Below are 19,652 nucleotides of genomic sequence, written 5' to 3' on the forward strand. Positions count from 1 at the left end.
CTACGGTCGCCAACGCTTTTATATGATAAGTGTCTAGTGCAGTTGTTGATCGGTTACTGCTGCTACAATGGCAGGTTATCAAGATTTCAGTGAGTTTGAACGTGCTGTTACACTCGGCGCACGAGCGATGGGACACAGCATCTCCGAAGTAGCGATAAAGCGCGGATTTTCCCTTACGATCATTTTGAGAGTGTACTGTGAATATCAGGATTCCGGTGAAACATCAAAACTCCGACATCGATGCGGCCGGGAAAAAGATACTGCAAGTACGGGACCAACGACGACTGAAGAGAAATGTTCAGCCTGGCAGAAGTGCAACCATTCGCCAATTGCTTCAGATTTCATTGCTGGTTCATCAACAAGTGTCAGCGAGCGAACCATTCAACGAAGTATCATCGATTTGTCTTCCGGAGCAGAAGGCTGGAAACATGTTGCCTGGCCGTGCGAGACTCGTTTCAAATTGTATCTTGCGGATGGACGTGTACGGGTATGGTGACAACCCCATAAATCCATGGACCCTGCATGTCAGCAGCGGCATGTTCAAACTGGTGGAGGCTCTGTAATGGTGTGGGGTGTGTACAGTTGGAGTGACACGGAACCCCTTATATGAGACCCCTGGTACGTCTAGATACGACTTCGACAGGTGACACGTACGTAAGCATTGTGTCAAATGGCCCAAATGGCTCTGAGCACTGTGGGACTTAACTGCTGAGGTCATCAGTCCCCTGGAACTTAAAACTACTTAAACCTAACTAACCTAAGGACATCACACACATCCATGCCCGTGACAGGATTCGAACCTGCGACCGTAGCGGTCGCGCGGTTCCAGACTGTAGCGCCTAGAACCGCTCGGCCACTTCGGCCGACAAGCATTGTGTCAGATCACCTGCATCCATTCACGTCCATTGTGCATTACGACGGACTTGGGCAATTCCAGCAGGACAATGCGACACCCCACACATCCCGAATGGCTACAAAGTGGCTCCAGGAACACACTTTTGAGTTTAAGCATTTCCGCTGGTCACCAAACTGCCCAGATATGAACATTATTGAGCATATCTGGGATGCCTTGCAACGCGTTGTTCAGAAGAGATCTCCTCATCCTCGTACTCTTGCGGGTTTGTGGACAGCCCTGCAGGATTCATGGTGTCAATTCCCTCCAGTACTACTTCAGAAATTAATCGATTCCATGCCACATCTTGTTGCGGCAGTTCTACGTGCTCGCGGGGGCCCTACACGACATTAGGCAGGTGTACCAGTTTCTTTAGCTCTTCGATGTAATAATTAACATAGTACGAGCTACTTTTTATTGGTTTATACCATTTATCCTTCCCTTTTTCCGCTTCTTCCTACAGCTTCCACCTTTCTGAGCTCTTTTCTTAAATTATATCCCAAATTTTGTATCTAAATGTTGTTACACTTCGGTTCACCGTTGGAATATGGTACAGAAACGTTTCAGCCAACTCTTCTTACATTATGTTTTTATGATCTTGTTCATATAATAAGGGTTTGTTGCGGCACAACTTTTTAAGTTTTTCGATGTGGTGATTCGTACACTCCTTCGCCATACTGGATGCAACTGGAACTCGCTGTCACGTCTAAACCGCAGGAAAACTCATGGGCTTTCTGCACGTGGCCTGGCCCATTGCTGCAGAAAACCGCAAGTGTGCGCCCAGCGAATGAGACCAGATCGGCTGTTCCGAGAACTGCAGCTGACGGCCTCCAGAGTAACATGCAAGTAATTGAGCTCGAACGAAATGGTTTAATAGTGCTAAAACTTTCATATCGTTTGCATTCCAGTTGTATCTCATCAGGTCTGATGAAGGCTTTTTCACAATGGGTAGGTCTAGTATGCAATATCTAAGTATTCTACACTTTTCCGTTAATCTACAAGTTCTCGTTGTGGAATTAACTGGCTCAGTCCTTTCCTGGAATTCGGTGAGAAGGATCCACTTGCTTTGCAAGACACACAACTTTAAAACTAACAGGGGAACCTCCCCATCGCACCCCCCTCAGATTTAGTTATAAGTTGGCACAGTGGATAGACCTTGAAAAACTGAACACAGATCAATCAAGAAAACAGAAAGAAGTTGTGTGGAACTATGAAAAAAATAAGCAAAATATACAAACTGAGTAGTCCATGCGCAAGATAGGCAACATCTATGATAGTCTGAGCACAGGAGCGCCGTGGTCCCGTGGTTAGCGTGAGAGCTGCGAAGCGAGAGGTCCTTGGTTCAAGTCTTCCCTCGAGTGAAAAGTTTACTTTCTGTATTTTCGCAAAGTTATGATCTGTCCGTTCGTTCATTTATGTCTCTGTTCACTGTAATAAGTTTAGTGTCTGTGTTTTGCGACCGCACCGCAAAACCGTGCGATTAGTAGACGAAAGGATTTGCCTCTCCAATGGGAACCGAAAGTATTTGATCGCAAGGTCATAGGTCAACCGATTCCTCCACAGGAAAACACGTCTGATATATTCTATACGACACTGGTGACTGCATGTGCGTCACATGACAGGAATATGTTGTCGACCCACCTAACTTGTACACTTGCCGAATGGGTAAGAAGATTCTGCTACCTTGCCCGATTTAGGTTTTCTTGTGGATGTGATAATCACTCCCAAAAAAGTGATGGAAACATAAGAGTTTGTCACATAAACTGCAACAAATGAATGCAACAGTTTCACAGTCGCACAGTTTTCCCTGTGCTCTGTCAAAACGTATGTTTTTGACGATTTCAAATTTTTCCGTCTGTAGACCGTCAAATCCTGCATATGTCCAAGCAAATCTGAACATGTCCTGGAATTTTGGAGAGCGAAGTTGATTGTGTGTGAGTGCCTGAACTTTGGTAATTGTCTGAAAATAGAAAATTAAACCTTTCACTCGAGGGAACACTTGAACCAAGGACCTTCCGTTCCGCAGCTGCTCACGCTAACCGCGGGACCACGGCGCTCCTAATCTCAGACTATCCTTGATGTTGCCTATGTTGCGCATTGACTACACAGTTTGTATATTTTGCTTATTTTTTTCATAGTTCCACACAACTCCTTCCTGTTTTCTCGATTGATCTGTGTTCAGTTTTTCAAGGCCTATCCACTGTGCCAATTTATAACTAAATCTGAGGGGGGGGGGGGGGGGTGCGATGGGGAGGTTCCCTTGTAAGAACCACGAAAGTTAAATATAGTCTCAAATTACTTTCGGCGACAGGTTTGTTTCTGTATTTATTTTAGAAATTTATTCACAATTGCGAATACTGACTGCCATCAGCTGTGTAATAGAATGACTACAATGAAAATTTATGGCGGACCGGGACACTGGACACGAATTTCTCGCTTATCGCATGTCAGAAGGAAATTTGCATCGTTATTCGGAATAACACAGGCAGTGCAATATTATGTTTATTTTTCATATATGAATAAGAAGGAAAAGCCTTTTCGCATAAATACTGAAACATCCCCTTTGAAAAATTTATGTAAATGGCAGTGCTGGAAAACTTCTACGTTATTTGATTTTCAAACAGTTGTGCAGAACTAAACGTACTCTGACATTTCTCTCTTTACTTATTCTGATCAACACTAAACTGACACACATTTTTTTTTATCGCAACGCAGTCTGACTTTCAATAATCCCTACAAAAGAATGGCCCTGACCAACAATAACCTATACCTTACATGAATCACCTCACAAAAACTTTCGTTACTCAAACTACTGCAATACAGCGAGCGCCAATACTGCCAGCAAAGTAAAAGATTCTAACTACTGAAAGCACTAACTACTGATAGGCATAGTTAGCAAATGAAAGATTTTGGTAGAGAACAAACAATGTATTTACTTTAATAGTGTTCAAAAGTCATCATATGTATATCAGTTTATGACATCCAGTCTTACAAACTTCGTTTTTCTGACGGACATACGTTCAGATCGTCCGCTCTCAAAACTCGGCCATCTCTCTTCCCACATCCACCACTGCTGGCGGCTCACCTCCAACTGCGCAACGCTACGCGCTGTTCACATCCAACTGCCCAACACTACAATAGCAAATATTGCAACAATGCAAACCAGCCACAGACTGCACACAGCACAGTCAGTGATTTTCATACAGAGCGCTACGTGGCGTTACCAACATAAAAACCTAAACAGCCTACTTACAATATGTAAACGTGACAGTTAGCGAATTTTTACATGTGTATTTGGTAGCACTGGGAACTCCGCCTTTAAGCTTAACCAGAAACTTGTCGGTGACAATATTTACAGCGATTCTGTGATTTAAAGTCACTGGAAGCTTCGAAAAGCTGCTCGTTTTAATTTGTACATTATGTGGACTCCAGAATTATTGTTCTTGCGAGAGATTGAGAATACATTTGTTATTACTCGACAGAGCCGGGAAATAGTCTCTGGAAGTTCTTCCAAGCCCCTTCCAATGTTCTTTAATTATGTTCTCGACTTTTCGCCCGAAGTAGGGTGAATTTCTACTAGGAAATCGTGAAGGGCATCGACGTTTTCATTTTTATGACGGACTTGCCAAACTATAAAGTTTTAATAAACCATTCGATACGGCCTTGCATAGTAAAACAGCACTTAACAATACGTTGATTTAACAATTACAAGCAACAGAGGAGATTTAAGGGATCTTCTCGGTCCTCATGTTCCAGCCATCAGCTAATTTAGTGGAAGACCAGAGGTAAAATAATGTGTCGGCAAATACCGTGCTAAGTAAAAAAAAAAAAACTGCTTGCCAACGGGCCACAGAGGTTTCGTTTTGCATCCGCAACAGCGTGGTGCCTGCCGGACGTCCGATGTGACGAGCAGCTGAGTCATACGGCAGACTGTGACTTTGGCGGGGCACCCCACTGCACGGCAGGACTCAGTGCGGCTCCACCAGCTGACAGGGCAGCTCAAGCCGAGGCACGCCCCGCAGTGATGGCTACGGTCGTGGGTGGGCCGCTCAGGCTCGTTGCACGCCGCTGTGGGACCAGTGGGAGATGATCAACCCACCTTACACCCGACAACTTCTGAGCTCTGGCTTTTTCTTCGCTAGTGAGGACACCGTGTCGTTTGAAGCGTCACCGAGCGTCGAAGGGCGCCACGCTTTTGCACAGTTACAGAGGAAGCTTGTAGGCACATTTGAGTCAAATTTCGAACTTCTGTATCGCAGTGGGAGACAATTACGCGGTTTCGAAAATGTTCCCCTTTAACTGTGTTGCGTAGTGTATATTCGCAAGCATGGCCCAACTAAACACTATCGCTCTAACAGACTGTGAGCGCAAGTTACGCGCTTCCATTGCACTGTCTGAAAGACGCACAAATACAAGAACCTACACCTTATATAGACTGGTTACTGAACGTCTTTGCGAAATGTTAGCCAAGACTAGTTGGTGAATTATTGAAAGTAAAACTGTTGAGGAAATTGAAGTGCTGTTCTTTACAAGGGCGCCGGCCGAAGTGGCCGAAAGGTTCTAGGCGCTGCAGTCTGGAACCGCGCGACCGCAACGGTCGCAGGTTCGAATCCCGCCTCGGGCATGGATGTGTGTGATGTCCTTAGGTTAGTTAGGTTTAAGTAGTTCTAAGTTCTAGGGGACTGATGGCCTTAGCAGTTAAGCCCCATAGTGCTCAGAGCCATTGGAACCATTTTACAAGGGCCTTCCGCAACCCGTGCGGCAGCAGATCACAACCTCGTCGAACAATAAGTGACGCCTGTCGTACCTATAAAGGGGAAGACGACATGCAGCTTCTCGAGTTCCATAACTCAGTTTGCCACTCCATCTGCCGTCCAGAGGCATCTTGCAAAGTCGACAGGTCACCTCGTCCAGTATAATCCGCTCCCTGTAGAGAATATTTGCGTGTGCAGAACTGTACTTTCCAGGTCCTTTGTGCAAGCAGGTCCTGCTAAGCGGCCGTTGAAAGCGGATGCGCCAAGTAGCCTGCACACACCGCAACGAACGTAAGTTTGTCTCGGCCTGCCAAACAGTGCAGCGGGCAGACATGTGTACTACGCAGTAATCATCGTGGAGTAGAGATAGGGGGTTGGCAGTTAGTCCTCAAGTACTATACGCTTAAAACTTAAGTATACCAATACATGACCAAAGGCCTGCAATTGATCTGCGTGTACAGCTATATTACCAAGCATCCCTGCACGACTGTGGTGGTCATCTGGTGCTTACCACAGAAAGTTCTCGGCCACCAAGTGTCGTCTCCGCATGAACCACGGACGGTTCAGGGTTCAACTTCATCAACTATAACTGATTGACTCGCCCCTATGTAACAGTTTTCCGACCGTCCACTGCAACACTGGGTGACAACAAATTTCCTGTGTTGTTTAGTTCTTCGTGGACAACATCCCACAAGAATGAAGACGGTACTCACAACACATGATGCGTCATTATGTAAACATACATGTATCTTTTTATCGACTGAATATATCATGATATAATTGCTATGTTTACAATGTAAATTCTCTCTCTCTCTCTCTCTCTCTCTCTCTCTCTCTCTCTCTCTCTCTCTCTCTCTCTCTGTGTGTGTGTGTGTGTGTGTGTGTGTGTGTGTGTGTGTGTGTTTGTTTTTTACTCGTGAGAGGTAAAAGCAGTGTCTGAAACATCTGTAGAATCATTATCTTCAAAATGAATCACATTCTCTGTTTAAAATACGCACCAACTTGAAAATTAATAAGCAGAAAAGAATGGTCTTGCAAATGCGAGATCGACGTTAGGTCACCCGGTAGTCAATAAGTCTGTAACAAGAAATTTAACAGTGGCAGCTGCTGAGAGTATTTTACAGTCGGCAAAGAACGTTTAGTGAGTTTCCCCAAGTCAGGGACAAATTAGAAACATTTTTTTTCAGCCAACGAAGGAATTACAGCTTATTGAAATGACTTGTTAGTCGACAGACCACGGCTTGGAACTGAGTTCCACCAATCAAAGTGTGACACCCGAACTGTCCTGTAATGCCGTCATGCCACAACAGAATGTCAGTTGCCTTCCAGTGTTCGAGTGGTTCAGTTAATGCGGTGGCGTAATCCGTTGTGGCTGTGGCATCGTGTCCGCGCTCTATTTGATCGTCGCCGGTCGCAACAAGCGGGTGGTCTTATGCAAAGTCCTTCGGCTCGAGAACCGTGCATTTGAACGTCAACATTGCGCGTGCCTAGTTTCTGATGACACAGAGTGGAAAAAACGCACTGGGGCGACTTTCCGACGGTGCAGAGCCATATTAAGCATGAAACATTCTAAACGTGATTTTGAACGCAGACCAATGAGAAGGAAGAACGCCACACACGCACGCCATCTCTTTTCAGTACAGAGACTGGAGACGCCGTATTGGCTTTCAGTTGAAGCCTGTATTTTGTGGGTTTCATATTATAACTTACGTCCTATGGAAATATGCAGTTTTAAATCACCAGCATACTGATCTCTCGAAGATCCATCGTTTATTGGTACGATTTGTTACGACAAAATCACGGGAAAAGTCATATTGGTGGTTTAAATAATTTTCGAGTTGCAATTTGCGTATTAAGAAAGTAGGTCCGATGACGTTTCAAGGCAACGGCAAATTGAAAATCTATCAGAAACACATTTTTCTTGATTATAATTAAATGTCAGTCAATAACATACCTGAACTTAAACCCTTTAGAAGGTAGTCACATACAAAACAAAGTCGTATGTTAGGTAAGTTCAGTATAGCGTGATGAATGGAAATGCACAGTTACAAGGTGAAGGGTGATGTGTTGCAGATTCGTGTCTCAACACGTCCATATCTTTCTTACTCACCTTCGCGTTTTCTAAATTGTTATGAAACTTCCTTATTAATTTAATAGAACTATTTTTTATAACGTTCGATGTTATGTGAATATAGGTGCGCTTTCTCTCAGGGGTGTGTGTGTTCGATTGGCTTTGTCTACAAGAGAGCTTGCACTACTTGCATCAAGATATCTGTGTTTTCTCGTTTAGTCTTATTTCCTATGGTCTGAGGATTCTGCTGCTGAATAGAAAGAGTTTTACGCCCGTTCAACTTGTGAACGACGTGTGTAACTTGCGAGCCAGTTACAGCCGACATCTGCCGCTGGAGCGCGTATCGATCATGTATACGAATTTGAGACGCGCGTACTGTATGCAAAGCCGCATCGTTTCTGAGCGTTCAGCAGAACGTTGAACTCTACACGCTCAACGTTGAATTTTCGAATGCACGTTCAGTGTGCCGAAGGCTTAAGGGATTCTATCACACCTACCTTGTTCAGAATCGGAGAAGATTGAAACATTGTTTTGCATGTGAGCTACAAAGTGGAACTCACTATAATATAATATTGTAGTGCCCTACCAACGCAAAAGTTGCCATTATGAGGAGACAATCGTTAGAGACCAGAATGCGTCTGCTGCGGAATTAAAGGAAACTGGAAGATACTGCGTACTCGTAAATACAGATTTCAGAAAGGCATTTGGTTAGTAATTACGCTCCCACGCACTAAACGGTAACTTTAATTGTACTTTTTGTTCAGTAGCATAAAATTTGTAGCGGAATAGTTTAGATTTCTTGCTTAAGACCTGAATCTTAGGTTAGGTAAGCTTAGACGGAAAGTAGGAGCGTTACATGGAAGATGCCCACACTTCTGTAGAAGAAGTGGAGACCCATCTAGGGAAGAAAAAGTGGCCACTGGACGAGGTACAAACGATGGTAAGAGCTCAGTTAAGATTAAGAGTTTGTAAAAGGCTGTTAGTAACACAAAAAGTAGATTTACACGGAAGTACCAAAGAAACTGGTACAGGCATGCGTATTCAAATACAGAGAGATGCAAACAGGCCGAATACGGCGCTGCGATCGGCAACGCCTAAGACAAAAAAAGAGTCTAGCGCAGTTGTTAGATCGATTACTGCTGCTACAATGGCAGGTTATCAAGATTTAAGTGAGTTTGAATGTGGTGTTATAGTCGGCCCTCGAACGATGGGACACAGCGTCTCAGAGGTGGCGATGAAGTTGGGATGTTCCCGTACGACCACTTCACGAGAGTATCGTATCAGGAATGCGGCGAAACATCAAATCTCCGACATCGCTGCGGCCGGAAAAAAATCCTGCAAGAACGTGACATACGACGACTGAAGAGAATCATTCAACGTGACAGAAGTGCAACACTTCCGCAAATTGCTGCAGATTTCAATGCTGGGCCATCAACCAGTGTCAGCGTGCGAACCATTCAACTAAACCTAATCGATATGGGCTTTCGGAGCTGAAGTTCAACTCGTGTATCCTTGATGACTGCACGACACAAAGCTTTGCGCCTCGCCTGGGCCCGTCAACATCGATATTGAACTGTTTATGACTGGAAACTCGACGGACTTGGGCAATTCCAGCAGGACAATGCGACAACCTACACGTCCATAATTGCTACAGAGTGGCTCCAGGAACCCTCTTCCGAGTTTAAACACTTCCTCTGGCCACCAAACTACCCAGACATGAACATTGAGCATATCTGGGATGCCTTGCAACGTGCTGTTAAGAAGAGATCTCCACTCGCTTGTACTCTTACGGATTTGTGGACTGTCCTGCAGGAATCATGGTGTAACTTTTCTCCAGCACTACTTCAGAGATTAGTAGAGGCCATGCCACGTCGTGTTGTGGCACTTCTGCGTGCTCACGAGTGACCTACACGTGTACCAGTTTCTTTGGCTCTTCATTGTATATAGCAGCAGCTCATCTCATTTTAGTACCGAGATTACATGTGACAGGATAAGAACAAATTTCATAACGCTAGACGGCGTTCTTGAGGCCACCACTGCGTTGCTTCCCTCCTTGGTTGCCCAGAATATCTCAGTTACTATTTTGTATATGTTACACCAACCTACTACGGTGCTACCAGCGTGTCCCAGAATTCCTTCGATATCTGCTGTCATATCTACATGAGAAGCACCCTAAAAACTGCATCTGTACTCTAGAACAGGCCATTCTAGAGTCCTATTCAAGGTTTCGTTTACGGATACAACAGTGTTTCCCAGATTCCTACCAATTCTGAGTCTTCCAGTCACCTTCCGCAGTACTTGTACTACTTATTACAAGCGTTCGTTCTATTTCATATTGCTTCATCTACGCATCCTCCTTTATTTTCTTTTATCATTGGCCTTCTCACTGGTTTGATGCGGTCTGCCACGAATTCCTCTCGTCTGCCAGTCCCTTCGTCGCAGATTAGCAGTTACATCTAACTCCCACGGTTATTTATTGAATATTGTGAAACCTCTGTCTCCCTCCCAGTTTTAACCCTGTATGGATTTCTGAAACAAAACGGAAATTATTCCTTGACGTCGTAACACATGTCCTGTCATCCAGTTCCTCCTCCTTGTCAGTGTCTTTCCACATATTACTCTCCTTGCAAATTCTGCGAAGAACCGTTTCATTTCTTATCAGTCCACCTACAGGGTAATTCTCAACATCTCTCTATAGTATCACATCTCAAACGCTTAAATTGTCTTCTTCTTCTCTGGTTTTCGCAGAGTCCACGATGCAACGTTCCAACCTTGCTTTCACACAAATTTCTTCCTGAAATCAAGTCTTATGTTTGATACTAGTAAGCTTCGTTTTGCCTGTGATCGTTTGCTTCTTATACGCTCCTTGCTTCGTCCGTGAGCGCGTAATTTTGCTTCCAAGGTCACTTCGTCTACATCGTGGTCACCAATTTTGATGTTAAGTTTGTCGCTGACCTAGTTTCTACCAATCCTCATTATTTTGGTCTTTCTTTGGTTTACTCTAAGTCCACCCATTAGACTGTTCGTTCTATTCAACAGGTCCTGCAATTCTTCCTCACATTCACTGAAGATAGCAGTGTAATCAGCGATCTTATCATTGCTATTACAGGGGTAATACTGAGAGGTGGCAGGCTCCAGAACTTTATCACGAGCCTGATAACTGGATACTGCAGGGATAATTTTTTTCTTTTCTTGGGCGTCTGCGTTGCGTTAGCAAGGACATGCCATCTGGCCACAAAAGTAGCGCAACGCCAGAAGGAATTCCTCGGGCTGGCACAGGAGAGGGAGGGAGGGAGGGAGGGAGGGAGGGAGGGAGGGAGGGAGGGAGGAGAGAGAGAGAGAGAGAGAGAGAGAGAGAGAGAGAGAGAGAGCGCTGAGGATAGATAAGATTGAGTGAAGAAGGGGAGTGGCGGAGAGAGGAGTTATGGAAGGGAGGCAGAATGCGAAGCGCGAGAAGGAAGGAATACTCGCTTGCACGCAGCACAGACGCGCTAACGGAGCAGCCGTTGATGTGTGTCTGAATTCTTTCCACACCCAAAACAGCGAGAGGCAGTCAATACATTCTCACTCTTAGAAAATCATCCACGATTTCTATGGAGCTGTTCTGCAGAGCACACTAAAACTGGCAGAAATAAGCTCAGACGCAAAAAGAGAAAGCACGTATTTGGATTACTCTGTGTCGGTTTCTTCCCAACAGAACTGTAACCTTAACGAGCCATTCTAGTAAGATCTAAAAAAATTCACGTGTACAAGCGAATGTAAATAATTGCCGACATCTGGCGAACGTTGCTTCCTCGTAAAGCGATGCTCGCAGGTTCAAGTCTTACTTCAGGCACGGGTGTGGATTTCTGCGTATTTTTGCAGTGTGCATTTTCTAAATATGTAAAGTCGCCATTCGGAGAACACTTTGAATCTGAACTTCACTTGTGAGACGGTGGGTCGATAGGTGATGCCTGGAGACCAAAACCCATTAAGTTTCTCCTTGTAATGATTAAGAGTACACAGTTGAAGCAACTATTTCCTTGATTTGGCGAAACAGCGTATTTATGCTTTTGTAATGAATGATAAATGGCGTGTGGCTCCCCGTCTTGCGGTAGCCTTTCCGTTTGGCCGCGTCAGCTGCTTGTATTTCTGTTTCGCGGCTGACTGAATGCAGCAGTCGTTCAATTTGGTCCTACGTGGTCCAACATGTATCATTCCATAACCTCTCATCCTGTAAAAAGCGAAGGGGTAGAGGGAATCGATCCGTGTCATTCGCCGTCAGAAGCACCAGACCTGAGGGCAAGGATAGTCTGCACCCCCCCCCCCCCCCCCCTCTCTCTCTCTCTCTCTCTCTCTCTCTCTCTCTCTCTCTCTTTCAGCTCTAAAGGAAAGGTAAAAATTTAGTGTACCCAGGTGTTTCTCCTACGCAGGTTCTAACAGGGTCGAAACTGTAACTTTTACTTACAAGTCGCCATTTGTCTTCCAAAATATTAAAAATACTCCTTGGGGGAACCAGTGTGATCAAATTATTGTGTCCGAGCAATGAGGCGTAGCGGTTATGACTTGAATTCGGGAAGACCGGTGTACAGTTCACCGTTCGACCATCCAGCGTTAGATTTCCCATAGATTAAACCAAATGTAGAGATGATTACTTTCAAAAGAACACCCCCGATTTCCTTCCCCATCCTCCGTCTCCAGTGACTTTGCTGTCGACGAGACTTTAAATCCTAATCTTCCTTTCGTCCGTCATTCCCTCCTCCTTTCCTCAAATATTTGTAACTCGACAGACCTTTTCATTTTTATAATTTAGAAGCAACACAAAGATCTCAACCTTCTGCTGTAATTGCTTCGGGTAGCCCTGGTACTCGGAAAAGATACACCCGAAAAACACAACTGATCGCAAATTTTGAAAATGTATGCATTGCACACGATATAGCTACTTCGAAAACGTTTCTGCACTCTCTTACGGACCAGACTTATGTAAGCTGCTGCCATCTGATAAATAATTTTTCTTAGGAGCCTTACGTTGGCATGTTAGCTCTACTGACTTGTAAACTAGTGTGATGCATGTTTGGTTGTTTATTTACAAAACAATGTAGTTTTATAATATTTGTCGCTTCTGTTAAAGTCTTCCACCTCTTTGTAATTTTGTATTATATTATGTTGGCGTTTATGGCGAGCACATCATTGACTCCCAAAGAAACTGACTTGAGCATTTGTTTTATTTAATAAATGGGTAATTATACATCTCACGAAAATTGAGTGTGCTGTGGCACGCCGTTCTTTAAACATGTAAGTGGTCAATGCAACTCCGCCTGTTAAGAGACGTATAGATTCTGTTTGCCTGTTTTAATATGTTGTTTGTGATACGTTTTTTTACACGAAACCACATAACTATCTGGCTTATTCTTCGTTTTTCATTTTACCATTTTGGCCGGATCTTTTACAAGCTCCTTTGTACTGAAGTATGAGAGTGTGTTGTTTACGTATAAATTATGAATTCTGATTTCCTTAGTTTGTAATTTGGTGCACTTCGTACTTGACCATGTTTAACGGGAGGACGCCTCTGTCTTGTTTTTTGGTCTTGAAGATAGCCATCACTGATCGAAATTAATTAGGTTTTGTATAAGCTTGTGGTCTGTTACTGGAATAAAAGATATGAACGGTTACGTGAAGGTATAGACGTTACGAGCCACCCTTTCCGGAAAATGTCTTAATACCACTAAGAGATCGCAATAAATATTCATAACAAATGGAATAACAACTATCACTCTTGATAAATGGGAAAGGGAGGAACAACAACATTTATTTGAACTGGTTCACATAAAAACATTGTGATCAGGTATGACGTGACAACGTTTGCCTGCGATTAACGGAATTATAATAATTCTTCCGCTTTTTTTTAAATTTCTTATTATACCCATTTGCTACTCTTACTGTAGCTGATTCTAAAATGTAGACCACATGCATTCATACACATCCAAGGTTGTTTCACTCATTTGAACGAGTGAGCGTGTTATCTTAGTTTCACCTCTTGTCTCAAACGTGTCTCCAAATTAATTCAAAATAGCACGTAATGCACGTGCCCAATAATGACTTCCGATCATCCTTCACTGTAAGCTTTGTGCAGATGCGCATACGACACTGCTGTCGTCTTTGCAGTAATTATAATTAGGTAAGAGACTGTTCTCAAGCAGTGCTTTACCAGGCACGATTCTACTGGAGCATCAGCGTTAACTAATCACACATTCTTGTGTCGGCTTGTGCCCATGAAATTCTCTTGCTGCACAGTAAGAAAACATACATAGGCGGAAATTAGTTACCAAATATGCTGTAGATACCACGTATTATTATTAGTAGTACCTTCTTGAAAATATGGTCCAGCTACGCAATTAAATAAAATACTGTTTGTTTTTATGCCATGTGCATTTCGCTTCTTTTTACTTGCGAAGCATCTTCAGTGGAATTTAATACATGTTTGACGTACTTATTTAAAAATGTGTTTGCAGATATATTATTACAGTTTCTTCGTTATTCTCGTGTTGATACGTAAAAAAAATGAAATGAGCGTATGGCATCGTTGGCCGGGAGGCCCCATCCGGGGATGTACGGCCGCCAAGTGCAAGCATTTCAGTCGACGCCTCATTGGGCGACTTGCGCGCCGGTGATGATGATGATGAAATGATGATGAGGACAACACAACACCCAGTCCCAGAGGGGAGAAAATCACCAACCAGGCCGGGAATCTAACCCGGGCCCGTTTGTATGGGAGGCGAGCACGTTACCACTCAGCTAAGCAGGCGAACGTTGATATATAAGAAACATCATTTTCGAGCGCAAGATTCGTAAGATTAAATTGCTGCTTAGTTCCACTTACGATTTTTGTGAGATCTTGTTATCACACGGGTTTAGCCCTGGAATTGTACCTAGTTGTCCTGCGTACGCAAGGATATCCGATTTTTGTGAACACATTTACCCTAAACACTTCACTTTCAATGTATGTTGTTTATAAACATGTCGGTTGTGTGTGTTTGCTGTTTATAGTGTTCCCAACTGCCGCTATGTGGTTTTCGGTCGTCCTCTATTTGCGTTGTGGTGACAGTGCATTTTGATATTCGTTCGTTTGTTATGTATGTGCGTATGATATTGTGTGGGGTCGACGATACTTTGGGCAAAGGCGGAAAAATAATGAAGGGAGCAGAATTTATCTTTTCTTTCATTTTTTCGTAATTGATGTGTCAGCGGCGGTTAGATTGGGTACTTATTATTTAATTTCGTTACGTTCTACATCTCGACTTGCTATTGTTATTGTGGCTAACGTGATTAGTGAATACCTACTTACATTAATCTAGTCATATCAGTTGCAAAAACTGACTAAATTTCCAAGAAGACTAAGGAGAAATAATAATAATATAGGAGCTATTAAGAAACGACAGAAAACATGAATATGACGGTGTCAGTCTGTTAGAAATACTCGAGGACGGAAGTCGCCGAAATGGCACTAACTGAAAGGTTTGCATTCCCCCTTGAGGAACTCCCACTCAATAATGCCATACTACTACTTATTTAGTCGAGAATAGATAAAATTATTTCTGAAACTTTAGATTTCTCGATATTTATCGTTTGGAGTAAAACGTAAAGTGAAGAGGACTGTGTCTTATGTCTCTGTGGAAGTGCAGATATTGAACTTGTTACGAAATAAGCGGATAAAAGTTCAAGAACTAGTCGCGCCATGCACTGAATAATCGTTATTCCGGCAGCTACAGTTTCCAATTCTGCTCTAAGGAAATTCAGGTGTTCCTTGTCAAACGTGTAGAGCGAGTGAAATCTGTTAACGAGCGGTTTAATCTATATCAAGACAAAAAATATATTTAGTAAATCTTTTGCGTGGACTGTGCTGCTCTATGGAAGTAAGAGATATTCAGTAAAAATGGTAAAATAGCAGTCACAAGCGATGAAAGTGTATATGCAGTAGAAAGAGACAAGAAAGAGCTGCTTCCAGAAAAAGAAAAATTAAGGAGTTGCTAAGGGTACTGTAAGACGTAAATAAAGACATGCTAGACCTCGAGGAAAGATACTGAAGAAAGACAAGAGTAATGGGCCGATAAACATATAAATCGATGAAAATATTTTTGCTGAAAAATTCAGGAAATAATTCGATGATCTGAAGAAGACGCTGGGAAGTGATGAAAAGTGACGCTCGAGGCCTATCGACGTCATCGCTGGAACAACGCCAAGTCCTTAGAATATTTTTTAGTTATATTTGAAAAGGAATAGTAGGGTTTGCCTCGTTGACGACGAGTCATTGGAGACTGAGCACAAGGCTAGGAAAGAAATTGGGCGTGCCATGTTCCAATGAATCATTTTGGCTTAAGTGATATCGAAAACCTTAAAATGAATGGTCTTTTGAACCGCTGGCCTCCCGAATGCGATTCCAGTGTGTTAACATTGCACGCGGTCGAGTTATACTTCTAGTTGTCAAGAAACTCGCACAACCTGTATGCTTGTTTTACTCATCGGTAAAAAGGTCTGTAAGGTAGAGGATTATATTTCCGTTCCCTGAAAATTCAAATTTTGTTGGAAACCGCTCTGAGTCGTTGGCTTGTGCGCTGTGACAGTTGCTCGTTCGCAGCGTTCTCCCACAAACAAAGATAAACTCGTGGTTCTGCGTAGTCGGTGACGGAAGTGGGAGGTGCCGAGCCCGCGCGTAGGTGTGGTGGGGAAGCTAGCTGGCACGCGATTGGCGGCATAATTATCTGCTCCAGCTGAAAGACAGGAGTGTGGTAGGGGGTTGGGGAAGGCAGACGAGGGAACCGAGGACTTTGCGCGCCCAGACTTTCCAATAACCGGCAACACGTGTCGTGTGGTGAGGCCTGAGAAGTGCCACTACTCCTTTGTCCACGTTGCGAATGTTGACTCAAAGCGGCGACCGCAATACCATCGCTGTGCTTTAACAATATCGAATCCGTTACTTAATATCATACGGGGAGAGAGAGAGAGAGAGAGAGAGGGGAGGAGATGGGAATCAGCTTTTCTAGCTTTTCTTTTCAAGTGCTCTAAATCAGTCCTGCATCTCTCATTCCATCACGGCTGTTTTGTTGTACGCATCACCACCACACAAGTTACCGAAGTGGCGTCAATTAAAAGACTTGCACTAGGCGACCGGACACTCTGAAAGGGTACTCCCGGCCAAAATATGCCACACTAACGTTTCATAACATACTTCAGTAAAAAAAAAAATTGTAAGATTTATGTACGTGGCAGCTGGAGAACTCCCTGCGTAATCTGATATGTAAACAAGCTGGTCATAGTGGTTTGCAGTTAAAACCTGAGTTCTAACAGCTGTAATTGGACGCGATCATAATGTAGGCTAAAACAGAAATATCACGTGGCAAACATGTGTGACATGGCGTTGTGTAAGACGTTCTGTCATATGCCAATCATGAATAAATTTACAATTTTACATTGCGCTTCTCAAAAACAGAAGCAAGTTTTATTACTAACGTTACCCATTTACAGTGATCAGTCAGAACATTATGACCACCGACCTACTATCACCGATATAAACCCGTCCAGGCGATAGCAGCGTCACCTGGCGTTGAAGAATGACTGCTAGTCTGACACACGCACCGTGCATGTAGTATCAGTGAGTATGTTGTCCGTGTGTAGAATGGGGAAGGCGCGCGATGTAACTGAGTTTGACTGAGGGCAGATTGTGATGGCTCATAGGCTCGGCACTAGCATTTCGGAAACTGCACGACTTGTCGAGTGTTGGAAGAATGCTGCGGTGTCTTCAACATGTGGCGAAACCAAGGTGAAACCACGTTCTGACGCCGCGGCGTTGGGCGGTCACCCCACATTACAGATGTCCGATTCTCAGGCTGGGTTGATGAGTAAAATAGGACAGGCGGCGAACTGTGGCGGAACTAACATCAGAGTAATGCTGGGTAGGGTTCAATTGGGTCTGAACACATAGTGCACAGAACACTCCTAATGCCGGGCCTCCGCAGCCGAAGACTCGTGCATGTGCCAATGTTAAAACCACGACATCGACACTACGACTGAAATAGACACGTGATCATCGGCACTGGAACGTCGGCGCAGTGGCACAAAGTTGCATGGTCTGGTGAGTCCCGATACCTCCTTCATCATGCCGATGGGAGGGCGGGAATCCGTCGTCTTCGAGTGGAACAGTTCCTTGACGCCTGTACTACGGGACGGGACAAGCTGTCGGCGGCGGTGTGCGGACATTTACCACGATTTTACCTGCTCCGAAGGGTTGGCTCCCTTGTCTCCTCCTCCTCCTCCTCCTCCTCCTCCTCCTCTTCTTCCTAATCGCTTACTGAGCCTATTCGCTGGTTTACTTAACATAGAATCAGAATCTCTTTGGATTTTCCGCCACATTTCTAGAGAGAGTTTCGTTGTGGAAACTATTAAATGCATCTCGCATTGAAATCGGCACCAAATTTCGAGCCTCAGTAAAACTTCGCCAATCTGGGAGATTTTGCGTTCGTCTAAATTATACTTGCCTTTTTCGGTGCTCCTGCAGCAGCTTTCTGTCGTGTTTTGTGTACCATGGTGGATCAGTTCCGTCTCTTATTAATTTATTTGGTGTGAATCTCTCGTGTGCTGTTGATACTACTTCTTTGAACTATAGTTTGGGAGGATTGGAGACTGTCTCTTAGAAAGACGTCAACCGAATTTTTGGTTGCTTTTATAAATAGATATATTTCGCGTTTAGTTTTGGTGAATTTCTTTGTTCCGGAATTGAGCCTCGCTACGACTGTGTGTTCACTAATCCCTGTATCCGTCGTGATGCTCAGGATTATTTGTGGCTAAGAGGTCAAGTGTGTTTTCGTAACCATTTACAATTTGAAAGGCCTGATGAACTAATTGTTCAAAATAATCTTAAAAAAAGCATTTAGAACAATTACGGAAGTTGTTTTCTATCTACAATAGGATCTGAAAAAGTATTTTTGTCAACATACGGAAGGTAGATTGAAGTCACTGCCAACTATAATTGTATGAGTAGGCTACATATTTATGATGAGACTCAAGTTTTCTTTGAACTGTTCAGCAACTGTTTCATCTCAGACCGGGGGTCGGTAAAAGGAGCCAGTTATTAATTTATTCCGGTTGTCGAATATAACTTCTGCCAATAATAAGTCACAGGAAATATCTGCTTCAATGTCGCTTCTGAGCTGACACACACATTACATTATTTTTTCTTAAATTGTGCTTCTTGTTTCTGTTGTAGTGCAGATAATTACAATTACGGCTTTTCTCTCCAAAACCTAGGATGCTTTCTCTGTGACCCTGTAAATACCAGAGGTAAACAATGTAGAACAACAACGTACGTTACAAGCATAGCGTTCTGTATTACTTCATTTCCATATTTCTAACATTTCAAAAATGTACGTCGACTTTAGATGACATGTCAAACATAGATGTTCTTATCTCAATTTAGTGAACGTATTTTCAGTTATGTTTTGAACATTGTCCCCTTACACATTGCATGATACTTGCTTTCCGCACCCTCGGCAGGCCGCCTCAATTTTATAAATGGGACCTGTACTATAGAAGACGCCGGCGGCCATTTGCAGCAACAAGCATCAATACTCAAACTAAAGTTTTATTCGGTGGTTTTGATCAAGTTAGAATTAGGATCTTATTATAATGAAGTTTTAATACCACCTTACAGAGTTTATTAAATGAAATGTGCCCATGAGTGGGACATAGACAGGTGATTAACTAAAATACGCATACCAAATATTCTGTGAAATCATAAAGGAATATGGTGTGGCTGGGAGAAGTCACTGTAACATATTTATATAATAACACAATCACATTTATTCAATAAACATTACCATCTCAAATATTCCCTCTCACTTATCACGGAATGGTGGCGTGATACAAATAGTATATCTAAGTAAACTTAGTTAAACATCCGGCT

Source organism: Schistocerca americana, chromosome X (assembly GCF_021461395.2).
Source record: "Schistocerca americana isolate TAMUIC-IGC-003095 chromosome X, iqSchAmer2.1, whole genome shotgun sequence".
NCBI lineage: Eukaryota > Metazoa > Arthropoda > Insecta > Orthoptera > Acrididae > Schistocerca > Schistocerca americana.